At 41.2% G+C, this 14,503-nt stretch overlaps 1 long non-coding RNA gene across 2 annotated transcripts in view; it reads left to right on the forward strand.

Moving 5' to 3' along the window:
* Positions 1-1,947, forward strand: part of LOC148000048 (uncharacterized) — a 92,882-nt gene extending 90,935 nt beyond the window's left edge. The window contains exon 5 of one of the 2 annotated variants that reach the window (XR_015641517.1): positions 530-1,947. This is a non-coding gene — a long non-coding RNA (uncharacterized LOC148000048). The remainder of the gene's footprint in view (positions 1-529) is intronic. The other variant, XR_015641518.1, reaches the window with a different exon arrangement.
* The last annotated feature ends 12,556 nt before the right edge of the window (positions 1,948-14,503 follow it).

Raw genomic sequence — 14,503 nt, forward strand, 5'->3', positions numbered from 1 at the left:
TGATAACTGGGAGAAAACACAATCAAATCCAACAAAAATATAGAGTAGCTTTTTTATTCTAATGAGAGAATATAGAATAATAGTTATAAATACTGCTCAAGTGGCCCTAACTTTGCTTCACCACTAGACAAAGACTTCTTTTCTTTCCCATCTTTCTCCCTCTTTTGTTTTGTAAAACAATTTTGGAAAGGAAAGAAAAAGAAGAAAGGCAAGAAAAGCATTCTAAACTGATTTTTATACAGATCATGAAAGAATTTTCATTTCTGTCACAGAAGTGGGACTTGAGTCTATCTAAAAAGGCACTGCAGGGCCACGTACATGGGAAAGCCAATAGTTTGTGAATCTGTGTGGGTGTTAACAGGTAAACATAGCTTCAGATGTGTGATTGTTTGCATATGCTTGGCCCAGGGAGTGGCACTATTAGAAGGTGTGGCCTTGTTGGAGGAAGTGTGTCACTGTGAGGATGGGCTTTGGAGATCTTCCTTCTATCTGCTTGAGGATGCCCAAATCTGTTCCTGGCTTCCTTCAGGTGAAGATGTAGAACTCAGCTCCTCCTGCACCATGCCCGTCTGGATGCAGCGATGCTGCCATGTTCCTGCCTGGATGATAATGGACTGCACCTCTGAACCTGTAAGGCAGCCCCAATTAAATGTTGTCCTTTATAAAACTTGCATTGATCATGGTGTCTATTCACAGCAATAAAGCCCTAATTAAGAAAGATGCCTCAGGAGAGGGTAGGTAGGGCAAAGAATTGCATTTCTTGTTGTGAAATTTTATCAGCTGCTTTTCCGTTGATGTGATAAAACGCCACAACCAACATCTACTCAAGGAAGAGAAAGTTTACCTTGAGTTGGAGTCCCCAAGGGAGTTTCTGTAATGCTGGGGAGCCATGGAAGCAGGCGGCCGGAACAGGAAACTGAGAGATCATATCTTTCAACCTCTAAACACAGAACACAAGACTAACCCCAACATCTTCCCCCCATTTTAGTCTGATAAAAGGCTCTATCTCTTAAAATAATAAACTATGTACAATATATAACTATATACAATAAGAACAATTAGGAAACAGCTATGAAAACTAAGAGAAAGAGAGAAAGAAAACTAAGAGTAAGAGTTTGGTTCATAATGTCCAATCCATTTGTATTTGACAATTTAGGAGTTGCCAAATTACTCTATTATCTATGTTATCTTAGGGAATTTAGAGTTCTCTATATAAATCAATCTCTACCATAACTTGCATTAACAATATAAAACATCTTCTTAGAGTTTAGAACACTTTCTTAAACCCTAAAACAACATAATTTTTTTCATGTGAGACTATACTATCTAGCTGCCCACCCTGTCAGAGACTTAAGGAGGGATAAATATTATCAGAGTATATAGGACTCTATAAGTGCAGGTCAAGACGCTTCCAACAGTATAGACATGACAGAGAAAACTGGTTGCCTGAACAGTTCCTCCCAATTCCTCTATAACATTGGAACATCAGTCTTCATCCCTCTTGCCCAGAATATCTGACAGACTTTTCCGTGAAGCAGGAATTATGAAGGTCTTCCCTTACTTTGTCTTGATGAAGCTCAGAAGTTGACTTTCTGGTGACCAGGTTTGTCCATTTTGGAGAGCTTCCGTCTGCAGTTGAAGCGAGGACAGTTTCTTGCCCAGTGGCAGCTTGCCCACATTTGAAGCAAATCTCCACAAGGAGATTCTTTGATTCTCCTCATCTTTGAGGTGGAATGGCGGTGTTGCCAGGAGCTGACATGTCTCATTGTCGAGAAATCCTTTTAATAATAAAACACCGTATAATGCTGTATTCTGTAGGTCCCTGAGGTTTTTGAAGACCACTTATCTATCTAGCATATCTGAATTGGCAAACATCGCTTGTTACTATCTGCTTACTATCTGTTTAACCCAAGAAACATATGTCTGGAATAAAATGTGTTAGTATTTAACAGGACCATGAGTCTGATTGTCTGACTGCTAACTTGCATTTCTTAAATAACCTAAGAAGTTTGCAATAACAGCTTTTGAAAGGCTTGGAACTTGTGATAGTTTGTGTATGCTTGGCCCAGGGAGTGGCACTATTTGGAGGTGTGGCCTTGCTGGAGTAGGTGCGGCCTTATAGGAGTATGTGTGTCACTGTAGGCATGGGCTTTAAGACCCTACTCCTAGCTGCCTGGAAGTGAGTCTTCCACTAGCAGCCTTCATGTTCTTGCCTTGATGAAAATGAACATGTAAGTCAGCCCCAATTAAATGTTGTCCTTCTAAGAGTTGCCTTGGTCATGGTGTCTGTTCACAGCAGTAAAACTCTAAGACAGAACTTAATATTGCATTTTAAAGAATGATCTAGGTTCAAAACCCCAAATGAAAGTTGAAAAAATATATACATAGTATGTTGTAGCAAAATGTAACATCAATTTTGTATTACCGTACAAAGATCTTTACCAATGTAAGTTTTTTGGCTTGATAATGCTGTCTAGTTTAAAAGTAGAATCAGTAATCTAACCTTTATTCCTAGTATTCCTATATCATTCCAATATTCCCCTTTTTATTTATCCTTTCTCTATCTATATAAGAAAGAAGACAGAGAAAAAAGAAAAGAAACCCCTGAGTCTAACCTCCTATATCTTGTTTTTTTCCCCAATCAACACCATTTGACAACTTACAACCAGACCATGTTTAATAACAACCATCTATCACCCATAGAATGAGCCCAAACCATCTACTGCTTTTTGGAAAATGGGGCATCATTCTCTTAAAAATACTTCATGCTGTTTTGTAGACAAGATTTCTTTTACCCCCCCAACCCCCACCTAATAGTGGGATGTTGGGCAATCTTAAGAAAGCTAACTGTAGCATTGGCTGTCCAGTTTTTGCATGCTTAGAGAGTTCAGGGTTTAACTGAATCCTGAAGTCCTGAAGTCCTGGTGGGAACAGTTTGTGATATTGGGCCAGTTGGGGTCAGCCATTTTTTTTTTTTGAAGCTGTTCTGGAAGCAGGCTTTGATGAGACAGCTATTAAGGCAGTCAGTCTGAGGTTGTCTTACCCCAATATGGTTACTTCTCTTGTTTTCTTTGGTGTCTAGTCCTTTTGTTCAGCAAGTGTATAAACTTTCAGGTATTGTACATTTCTGTAATAATATATTAATATATGCATGGAAAGGACAGTAGCCACAACCCAATCAAAGAGGACTCTCTGGTTTCCAATTAAGCAGGGAAGGCATCTATCTGTCTGTCTTTATAAGCTAGTTTGGATTGTGCAACTAACTGTGATATAAAATTCCATTTATGTCCTTTGAAAGGACTAGTAATGGTAAGTCATGAGATCTCTGTAGCTAACAAGATTTATTGGCTATGTATAGTTGAAGTTCTAGCTAGAGACATGTTTAAGCCTCAACCAGTCTCAAAGCTGTTCTCATGTAGAAGGATCAGCAATATTTACCTGGTTTGTCCTTTCTCTTGATTTTCTTCTTCTAGTCTGTAGCTAAGATCTTCAGGAGGTCTCTCCATGCAATAACTGATTTTTATCAAATTGTAAGGAGTCCATAGCTTCTCTTTTCCTATGAAAACATATGTAAAACTCCTCCCCAAAGTAACGTCTTTTTCCTTTCTTCCATTCCAAAATCCATCCATCCTTCCTTCCTTCCTTCCTACCTTCCTTCCCTCCCTCCCTCCATCCCTCCCTCTATCCCTCCCTCCTTCTTTCCTTCCTTCCTTCCTTCCTTCCTTCCTTCCTTCCTTCTTTTAGCAGCTGGGCTACCTGTCTCACTGACATTTAAAAAAAATTAACAAAGCTTTATTTAATCTATCTCTGGAGCTATCCATCCCCCCTCTGTTTTATGAGCATTTCTTTTAAAGTCTCTCAGATCTCTCCGCAATTGCTTGTCCCATAAGATTGCAAAATATATATGTAAAATGTCTAAAAAAATTGTTGGATTTTGATGGTTACACATGTTGAAGGACTATCACCCTCCTCAGTGTGTAAAGTCATTTCTGAGACAGGCATCATCTCTAATAAATGCATAATTTCAGAATCATCTTTTGCAGAATTCAAGGCAGAAGTCAATTGGAATTCTGAATATGCATCAGTAGTATGATGGAGTAGCATATGTACATATCTTTATTCTCCAAACTCTACAAAATGAAGTGCATAGACTATTGTATGACTTTGCTCTAAGGTAGCATCATAAGTAGAATATGGATTTGTAACTCAATATATTGTGTTTTTGTGGGCCATGATTTTAATTCTTGATAATTCTGTGGATTTTTGCTCATCTGGAACTATTCTCCCTGATGTTATTGTAGGTTCCAGTTCCTCTAATCTCTTCTAAATTACCTTCCATTTTTCAGTTCTGTTATTATCTAAGTTCTGTTTTATTTTGATCTCTCTTAAAAAGGATATATACAATTGCAATTATTGTTGAAAAAGATAATTAGGATCTAGATGCATTGTGCTATTGACATTTTTCTCCATTTTAAACATAGAAAATGTTTTACTTTTTAACCTCTCCTTTCAGAGACTTTACCCTTTTACTTTCAAAGTAAATATTTCTTTCAATGGTTTTTAATACTTTATTATTTTCTTCTTTTATTGCTTTCAAACTTAATACATTACCAGTTCAGAAGTTTGGGGCTTTTTTGTCTTACTGCATCTTTTGGAGCTGTATGGTCCCCTTCCTTTGACAGGTGGCTTTTGCTGTTCTGCTGGCCTTTGTGCACAACATGGGTTCTCCAGATTTTCTTGCTTGCCTCAGAGACTGTTGTTAGTAAGCAATATCTGTTCACTGCTTTGCCCACCTTTTTGTCTAGCTAACTGATTTGTCTCAGGCCCTATGCTTAGAGGTTTTTTTTTTTTGCCCCATGTTGGGCGCCAAATATTGATGTTAATTATAGGGCATTTCTGCCCTACTCTTTCCCATTTAGCTCCCTAATGAAAGACACAGAAACTTGATATTTTATTCACAAGCTGCTGTCACTGTGCTGAACAGGTTCTGAATTATTCTAACCTGACTAGGAAATTAATAACCAAATAAATGCCTCATTACTTGACAACTGAGTCTTGTTCTGTTTCATGTATATCCTCAATGCAAGCTTCTTTTGACCACATGGTCATGGTCTGTCCTGTCTTGTGTTGACCTCCTTCTTCTTCCTCCTCTCTCCTTCCTCCTGGTCCATACCTAAAACTCTCTACTCCATCTCCAATTTTCTTTCCTCATTCTCCTGCCTAGTTACAGACCCTGACCTTTTATTAGCCAATCAGGACTACTGCGGAACATTCTTTACAGAATGTTGGTTAATATAGTATACCAAGATCAGCTGGACAGGGGCACAGAATTCAGTTTCTGAATACACAGTGCACAAGACTAAACCAAAAATGTAAATGTGTGTGTGTGTGTGTGTGTGTGTGTGTGTGTGTGTGTGTGTGTGTGTTTGAGATAGAGTCTTACAATGTTGACTTAGTACTTACTATGTAGGCTAGGTCAGCCTTGAACTCATGGTAATCCTTCTACCTCAAGTTCCTAAGTGATAGGATTACTTTTGTGTACTTTCATACCTTAATACCTATGTGTTTTAAATAAGATTCTCTCTTTTTCTTTCTTTCTTTTCCTTTCTCCTATCAACTGATCTAGCCCTAAAGTTACTATGTAGATAAAAGGATGACCTTGAATTTTGATCCTTCTGTCTCTACCTCCCAAGTCCTAGGATTATAGGCAAGCATGATGACACCAGTTTTATGTGCTGCTGGGATGGAACCAAGGACTTCATTCAAGCTAGACAAGCACTCTCCCACTTGAACTATATTTTAGCCTCAAGTTTTAGTTTTTATGCAGCTTACCTCATAATGACAAACACTAAGTGCAGAAAAGTTTTTTTTAGATAGATTCCACTGGTGCACAAAGCAATAGCTAAGAAAGATGTGAGTGCATGTGAAGGGGAGGCTGGAGACATGGTTGAACAGTTAAGAGCATGTACTGTACTTGTAGTTCAGTTCCTAGCACCCACATGAGATGTCTTACAACCTAAAGCTTCCATGAGATTGGCCACTGGCTTCCACAGGTGCAACCACTCAGGTACACATACCTACACACACATAAAAACATACATAGTTAAAAATTTTAAAGATTTGCATGTAGAGATTTTCCTTATATGTGTGCATGCTTACCAACTCTTTTTAAGCCACTCAGAGTGTGCTTTGTTGGGAACATCTCATTTCTTATCTGCTGTGAGCTGCCTGAGGTTGGGGTCATTTGTGTGGGACACAGAACCCTTGGTGTTCCTTGGAATCATTATGTGAGTTTACAAAGATATTGCTGCCCCACTGCACCTCTAGAGACGAATGTAATTGGTAGGTAGAACATTCTGGGTTTGGGGAATTATAAAGATTCCCCAAGTGATTCTAATTTGCAGTCAAAATTAGGAACTAATGTTTTCAGGAATCATTTCTGCAAGCACAGGGAAGTTGGTGGCACTTATCTGAGTCACTGTGAGGGCAGGGCAGAAATGAGGAATGTGACAGACACAGAGGCTCTGTGGGACTTGCGGGTAACCCTGGGATAACCACGAGTAGCATGGGATGAAAAAAGCCTGCTTGTCACGGGGAGTTAATATAAGTCAAAGGAGCATATGAGGACATTAGCAAGTTCTGGAACGTATAATCTTTGTCATTAGATTACAATAATCACATATTTTATAAACAGAGAGGTAAATGTGTGTGTGTGTGTGTGTGTGAGAGAGAGAGAGAGAGAGAGAGCGAGAGAGAGAGAGAGAGAGAGAGAGAGAGAGAGAGAGAGAGTCCATTCTTCTGCTATGGAACACAACCATCATTATTAGTCACACAGCGAGCAAACCACATCACAACCAACTGAACGGCCAACACTCGCTGACATAAATGCAGATTACATTGTAGCAGAACACTTGTAGTTTAATATTAGCTTATCATTAGAAATGATTAAAAGTTGGGACTAGAGAGACGACTCAGTGGCTAAGAGCACTTGACACTCTTGCAGAGAACCTGGATTCCATTCCCAGCACACATATGGCTGCTCAAAACCTCTTTAATTTTAGTTCTATGGCATTTGACTTCCTCTTCTGGACTCTGCTGGCACTGCATGCATACATGCTACACATAAATAAAAGCAGTACATATTTTTATTTTGAGTAAACTATAATTTTAAAAATTAGTTCAATTCCTCTTCTACATTATAGACTAAAATTATAATTAAAGTGGGGCTGGTTTCTTTAGAAATTTCTTTCCGTGAGAGAATGGAAATTGTTTTACACATATGAATGCCATCCCTCAGAATGCAGCAACCAGACTGTAGACCTTAAGACTATTTTATATTCATGTATGTATATGTTCTATCTGTGATTGATAAAGAAAACATAAAATGTATCAACCCCATCTGTTACATATACCTATGCTGTGTAACATGGATAGCAGTATATACTATGTTGCAGGACTCCAGAATGAGCCTGTGATTCCTGGGACTCATCAAGTTCTTCTTCTTTTTAATTTATTTGTAACGGATAAGATAAGCACTTATTATTCCTTTGAGCACTTGTACTTTTTACAGAATTGCCTTTATCCCATTCCCTGCTGAGGAGAGCCCTGAAGCTGCCTTTGTCTTGCATCTGTGCCAGAAAGGACAACCGCATCATTCTCTCCACCTCTCCAGAGGACTCTATCTCTTGGGGGAATCTGACTCACAGGAGAAGCTATTCTTCCAAGGCCCTGGAACCTCTTCTTCTGACCTTATTAAATACAGTTTATAGTTCTCCATGCCACTTGCATATTAGAATCACTGGGGGAATATTTTACAAATACTTCACTCCCAGGGATTCTAATTCACTTACCTTGAGGGTGACCCTGAACATGTACATTTTTTTCCTTCTAAAGGATTTATTGAGTGGCCAGGATGAAGATCTGTCTACTTTGGACAGTCATGGTTTCTGCCAGCTTGAATATTATAAGTGGAAGATATCCTCTGTGGAGAAGGGGGAAGGTACCAGAAACTCCCTAAAGAGCAAAGAGTTGAACAGCTTTGCAAGGGGAAAGGTTTCCATGAATAGAAAACTCAAACTCTGGGGAAGATGAGAGAACTAGAGGGGAAGAGAAGGCCATAACACATTCCCTATACAGAAAGGCAGGGTTAGAGGGAAGAAGATGGGTTTTTGTTCATGTAGACAGTTTGATAGTCACCCGAGACGTTAGCCACAGTCATGTACATACCTCTCAGGTGTCCTCTGTCACTCCACAATCCATCCTGACTTGCCCGAGCATAGATCCAGCTTACTATCCCCAGTTCTGAGACTTTTGGGGATGTCTGTAGAGATTCTATTAAATCCACACCCTCTGGTACCAGCGCAAAGATTCTCAGTTCAGGGTGAGCATCAGCATCCTTCACAGACTTCGTTCCAATCGATCCCCACGCCCAGTGCATGGATTCTTCTGCCCTGAAGACTAGAAGGGTCTGAGGATCTGAATTACTGTCAGATTCCCAAATGCTCTGCTGCTGGTCCAGGACCACACTCAGAGGAGCACTGTGACGTCTCTCAAAGACAACCACCATCATTTAATGCCCACAACGCTTGACTGCTTTGCAGGATAAAGCCCAAACACTGTTAAAGCACAGTTCTCTGGCATCGCAGCACTTCTGCCACACCTCATCCCTGATCTGGTCCCACAACACTTCCCTATCTTTCACCTTTCTCTTTCCCTCACATCTCTAGGCTTTGTGCACACATCCTCTCCTGGAGGTTTTATTTTTTGTTGTTGTTGCATATTTTGTTGTCTGTGTGTTGTTTTCTTCTCCAGTTTCTATCTTGGGTGGACTCCTATCAGCCACGGTTCTGCTTAAGTATCACCCACTTTATGGAGCCTTCACAGAGCCCTCACTGGTGTGCAGTCTTTCCCTCTTCTCCCCAGGCTCCTATTCTGTGTGCCTTTCACTCCCTATTTGCCTGGCTCTCTCCTCTTTGAATAGATGCTGGACGCCTACAAATTAAGTCACGTTTAATTATTTTCATATCGGAGACTCCCCACAGTGGCCAGCACACGACATACTAAATAAACATTGATTCCCCAAAACAAAACACTGGATAGTCAAGAACAAGCTATGAAAAGCAGGGATGGCTCCCTTTTTCCTTAAAAAGCCAGCTCCACGCCTTAATCAATTTAGCTGAACCCAGAGGTTGCTTTTACGGTTAGGTACTATAAAAAGGATGACTATGTCTCAAAGCAACTTCCTCAGGCCACCATATCTCTATGTCGGAATGAATGTGATTTTCCTATTTCCTACCCTGTTCTCTCTGAGTGCTAGGCATTTTAACTGTATTTGCCACAAGAGACAACATGGTACCCCATGAAGTAAATAAACTGACGTGTTATTTCACCTGACAAGTAGCAGGGCAACGACTTAATAAAACTCTTCAGTTCTGAAACATCAGGCACGGTGCAATTTGGAGGATGGGAAAACGCAAGGCATCTCCTTTTTTTATTAAGATGGATGCAAGTATCTCAGGGCACAGTTACAGGAGAGATCCAGCATGATTTAACATACAAATTACTGCCATCCATTTTCAAGCGTCTAAAACCAGGATCAGGCTGAGGAGAGCTTAAATCTGTAAATGATTCTGAGCATGAGAAGTTTTGCTCTGTCTCCTGGATGGCGTTTTATAAAACACATCTTTCATTTCCAGTGTTGAAGAATTTAAGGCATTAGGAGTTGTACATTCAGATAGAAATTGGCTGGAGGGAAGGTACTTGTTGGCAGTGCGTATGTTCGTAAATGATTTACAGAAGCATATGAGTTGGTTTATTCTGAGTTTTAATCTTCTCTTTCAATAAAACATTGACCAAGGACTTGGAGATCTGCCTGTGTTGTTCTTTGGAAAGGCAAGGCTCTGCGTGTCGTGACAGGAGTAATGGGTGATGTTGTGTGTGCCGAGAAGACTCCTGGGATCCAATTGCTAATTCAGCGTGGAGTAATCATTGATTAATTCATTTGCTTAACAGGTTTGCGTGAGGGTCAGTGCTGTGTGGGTGCTCTTGCTGGCCTAGGCATTGCAGCCATGAACAAAACAAACACCAGTTGCTGCATGGATCCTGTTCTCTGGTTGTGCAATGTGGCAGTGCCAATCACTATGGAGAGAAGTGAGTTCAGCTAACAGAATCATGGCAGAAGTGAGCTGGTGGGCAATGGTCGGAACAGTTTTGAGGATGGTGGCAGCAGTGAGAGATCGTGGCTTTAAACCAAATGGTCTGAGAAGAGCACCTTGCTCCAGAAGAGAATGAAGAATGGTCTTTGAAGCCATCTGGGTAAAGTGAACCCTGGTGTGAGGAAGCAACAGCAAGGGACGTGATGGCTGGACTGAGTGGCCATGAAATCGATCCAAGCAAGGTCCGAGAACAGGGGCTGGTTATGCATGGCTGCATAGCACACTGGGCCCATTCTGGCTTGACCTGGAAAACTCTGGTGTTTCAGACATTTATAGTTTAATAAGATGGCTGTCATATTCAGAGTAGGTGGAAGGAAACAAGACAGGGTTGGCAGATGAGCCAAAAAACCCTCATGATTGGCCAGGAGAGAAAGGGTGGTGACCGGCACAAGGATCAGTGGATGGAGGTGGGTAGACATACTCATTATGTGCAAATACATTTTTGAAATTGAGCCCTGGCAAGATTTACTAAAGCTAGCTAGCTAGCGTGAGAAAAAAGAGCGGGGCTGACAGCTCAGTCGGTAGAGGTCTTGTCCTGAGTTCCACCCCCCAGAATCTACATTCTAAAAAAAAAAATTGTAAGTCAGGTGTAATGACTTCTATTAACAGGAGACAAATGTTTCTAATCCCAGCAGGAGAGAAGCAGAGATAGATTCGGTCAGGCAGCCTACCTTACTCTGTCAGTCACTGGGCAATGGAAAACTGTCTCAAAAAACAAAAAAGGTGGATGGTACTTGAGGAATGGCATCTGAAAGTTTCTTCCATACATACCCAGGGGAGAGAAAATGAGAGCAGAAATCAAAGACAGCATCAAGGTCCTGAACCACAGGGAGCTCCTGTTTGTTATTTTCTGTGAGAGAAAAGCCTTTAGAAGAGACAGAGAGCTGTCCCACAGATGTATTCTACTGAGATGCTGATGAAGAAGCCAAGAGGAGCCTGGGTAGACGATGTGCAGGGCCATAAACAGCAAGGAGCCACTCTTGTGTGGATAGTCTTTCCCATCACACTGCACAAGCTTGCCAAGGATAAACTCATAGACAGAAATGAAAAGCCGCCTGGTGGGGAAAGTTCTGGACTACTAAGTGTGGGGCCCACCCAAGGCAGGACACAGAACATCCAGTGAGCTTCCGAGAAGTCAAGAGGGCATGGGAAGGGAATGCTTTGAGAAAGAGGGCATGGTAAGCCATCAAGCACAATGCAGAGCTGTCCCTTTGGTTCAACAAGCCTTGACGGTAGAAAGAACAGACTTGATGGAATCGTGGAGGTAAAGTCGACAGGAGGCATCGAACGGAGAACAATGAGCAGACAAGAACTTTGGTGCTGTGTGCTAAGTGTATTTTAGTATATTCAGCCAGAAAGCAAAGACCCGGGGTGGGGCCTGGATGAGCAACCTGAATAAGAAAGAAAATGGAGTTCAGAGAAGTTCGGGAGAAGGCTTGTGGAGCCGATGACCCGGAACTAGTGGGTAGGGGTGGGCTTTCATCGGAAGTATGAGAGGGGAGGAAGGAGCAGAATGAGGTCGCAAATACAGGCAGGTGGGTGGATGTGGGGGTTGTGAACGCCGCCTTCCGATTGCTTCTGTTTTCTCTATGAATCTGAAGAAGCCAGACCATGAGCTTGAGGTCTGTGGGTCTCCACAGAGTGAAGGGCAGCAGCGGCCTTGGAGTCTGCAGCGTCCTGCAGGTAACATGGATGGGGTTGAAAAAATGAACGAGGGCAACAGCCAGGCTCTGTTAGGACCCACTGGCCCTTTAGCAATAATCAATTTAATGTGCCATCAGTCTGTCCAGGGGAGCTTTGAAGAGTTGACTGGAGGAGAGAACGTTGGGGAAGTCAAACAGAGAACTTGGGATGGGTTATTTAAGTGCTGGGACAAGATAAATGTTGGTGACTGTTCGCAGTGGTCCAGGAGCTGAAGTAATCTAAAGATGGACTCTCCCAAGTTTTGACTATTACTTAACTAAATGAAAAGACTTTAAATGCTCTGCCGGGGGAAAGGCTCAGTGGGTAAGAACTTGATGTGCGAGTGAACAGACTTGAATTCAGGTTCCCAGAACGGATGTAAAATACAGAAATTGGACTATGACCACAGTGATCCTATGAGACAGGAGACAAAAGCAGGGGACTCCCCTGGCACTGAGGCCAGCTAACCTGAGGTCCGTTGCAGTGAGGAAGAGATCCTGTCTCAAGCAAGGTGGAAGGGGCAGGACATCTGAGGTTGTCCTCAGATCACATCCATTTACACTTGTACATGCCAGCACACACACACACACACACACACACACACACACACACACACACACACACACGCATGCAACACAGGCAAGGTGCAAAAGAAAGAAAGAAAAATGCAAAATGCCGCAAAAGCCAATTAATTTTTAAATGTATTTATTGTCAAACCGCAACACTGACTTCTATTAACTATCCTTTGGCACCACCTGCTGGAGACAGATCCCAGCAGCTAACTTCAAGGAACATTTCCAATCCCAGCAAATGAGAGCAAAGCTCTCAGCGGGTTGGGATTCATCAGAAGAATCACTAGTGAATTCCACTGTAGGTGATCCTTCCACAAAGCTTGGGTTTTCGGTGGTCTATGGAAAATAGAAGAAAGCAGAAATTCATAGAAAGAGAAAAATGGAGTTATAGTCATCCCCCCCACCCCGGAATGATAGTGGTGTTCTGTCCCTCCATTGATGCTGGTATCATGTATTCCATTAGTAGGCCAGGGGAGAGAGGTATCAGGAAGAGGTAGATATGGCAGCATACACCTCTAATTCCAGTGCTCAGGGGCTGACCCCAAAACAAAAAAATCTGGAAGTTTAAGACCAGTCTTGGACCTTTAGAAAGATCGAAAGATTCTGTCTCAAACATAAAAAGGAAAAGAAAAGAAGGGAGAAAAGAAGAAAGGGGGGGTGGAAGAAAGAAACAACATGCAATATAATTGCTTTGCTAAACAGTGATGGTACATTTGAGAAAACTCAAATACAAATGCTGTCATTAAACAGCAAATAGAAAAATGCTTCTAAGCCATCAGGAATGTTTTTAGCATTTGTCCATTGGAATATAGCTGTCCCTGTCTCTCTGTCCCTGTCTTGGCTAGAGTTTCATTGCTGGGAAGAGACACCAAGACCACAGCAACTCTTATAAAGGAAAACATTTAATTGGGGCTGGCTTACAGGCTCAGAGGTTCAGTCCATTATCATCATGGTGAGAAGCATGGCAGCGTCCAGGCAGGCATGGTGCAATTAGAGCATCTGTTGCTCTTGCATGGAACTGGGATTCAGTTCTCAACACCCACACCTTCCCAATTCCAGAGGATCCGATGCCTTCTTTAATCTGTGGCACCAGGCACTTGTGTGATGTATATATATATAAAGGCAAAACACTCATACACATAAAATGAAGTAAATAAAATTTAAAATCACAACAATAGAGGAAATACAGCAAATCAACATATGAAGACAAATGACTGTGTATTTGGAGAACAGGCTGAAAATCAAATCCAATAATTAAGCTTTAGGAGTTCAGAAACAGTACTTGAAAATAGTACAAGTTAAGTTTAAAAATAGTGGCCTCTAGTACTGATTTCCATACAATGTTGGTGAGAAAAGGTCTGGGCAAATCCCAATATAATTCTTGAATGCAAATAAGAAAGTCATTAAAATTTCAGACATATAGAACAAATTACTGCTTTAAAAAAGACAAAGATTGGCATGGAAATTCACATATCTGACAATAGAAGCTGGGAGAATTGGAGCTGTATTCTTCTGAGAGAAAAGAACTACAGTTTTATACCCAGCCAAGTTATCCCCGCTCACCTGCAAAGAAAGTAGTGTAAGAGAATACTACAATTTATGGATGATGCTAAAAGAGACATTTGTTAAAGGATATATTGTAACTAAACTACAAACTCCCACAGACATTCAAAAAACAAAACTAAGCATGGTGGCCTGTATATCTAACCTCAGAAATCAGGCAGCAGAAAGAAGGAAATCTCAGTGAGTCTTAGGCCAGCCAGTGTTACATAGTCAGACTCCATCTCAGGAGAGAGGAGAGAGGAGAGAGGAGAGAGAGAGAGAGAGAGAGAGAGAGAGAGAGAGAGAGAGAGAGAGAGAGAGAGAGAGAGAGAGAAATAGATTGAGAGCGAGAGATGAGAAACAAAATGATTAAACACTAATATAATAGTCTATCTGAAATTGTAATAAAAATAGATTGTTGGTTCATCACAAATATAGTTGCTAACTGGTCTCAGGAATAAAATAGAATATTCTACAGGTACATTAACAGCA

This window comes from Rattus norvegicus, chromosome 17, assembly GCF_021556685.1.
Source record: "Rattus norvegicus strain SHRSP/BbbUtx chromosome 17, alternate assembly SHRSP_T2T, whole genome shotgun sequence".
Taxonomy (NCBI): domain Eukaryota; kingdom Metazoa; phylum Chordata; class Mammalia; order Rodentia; family Muridae; genus Rattus; species Rattus norvegicus.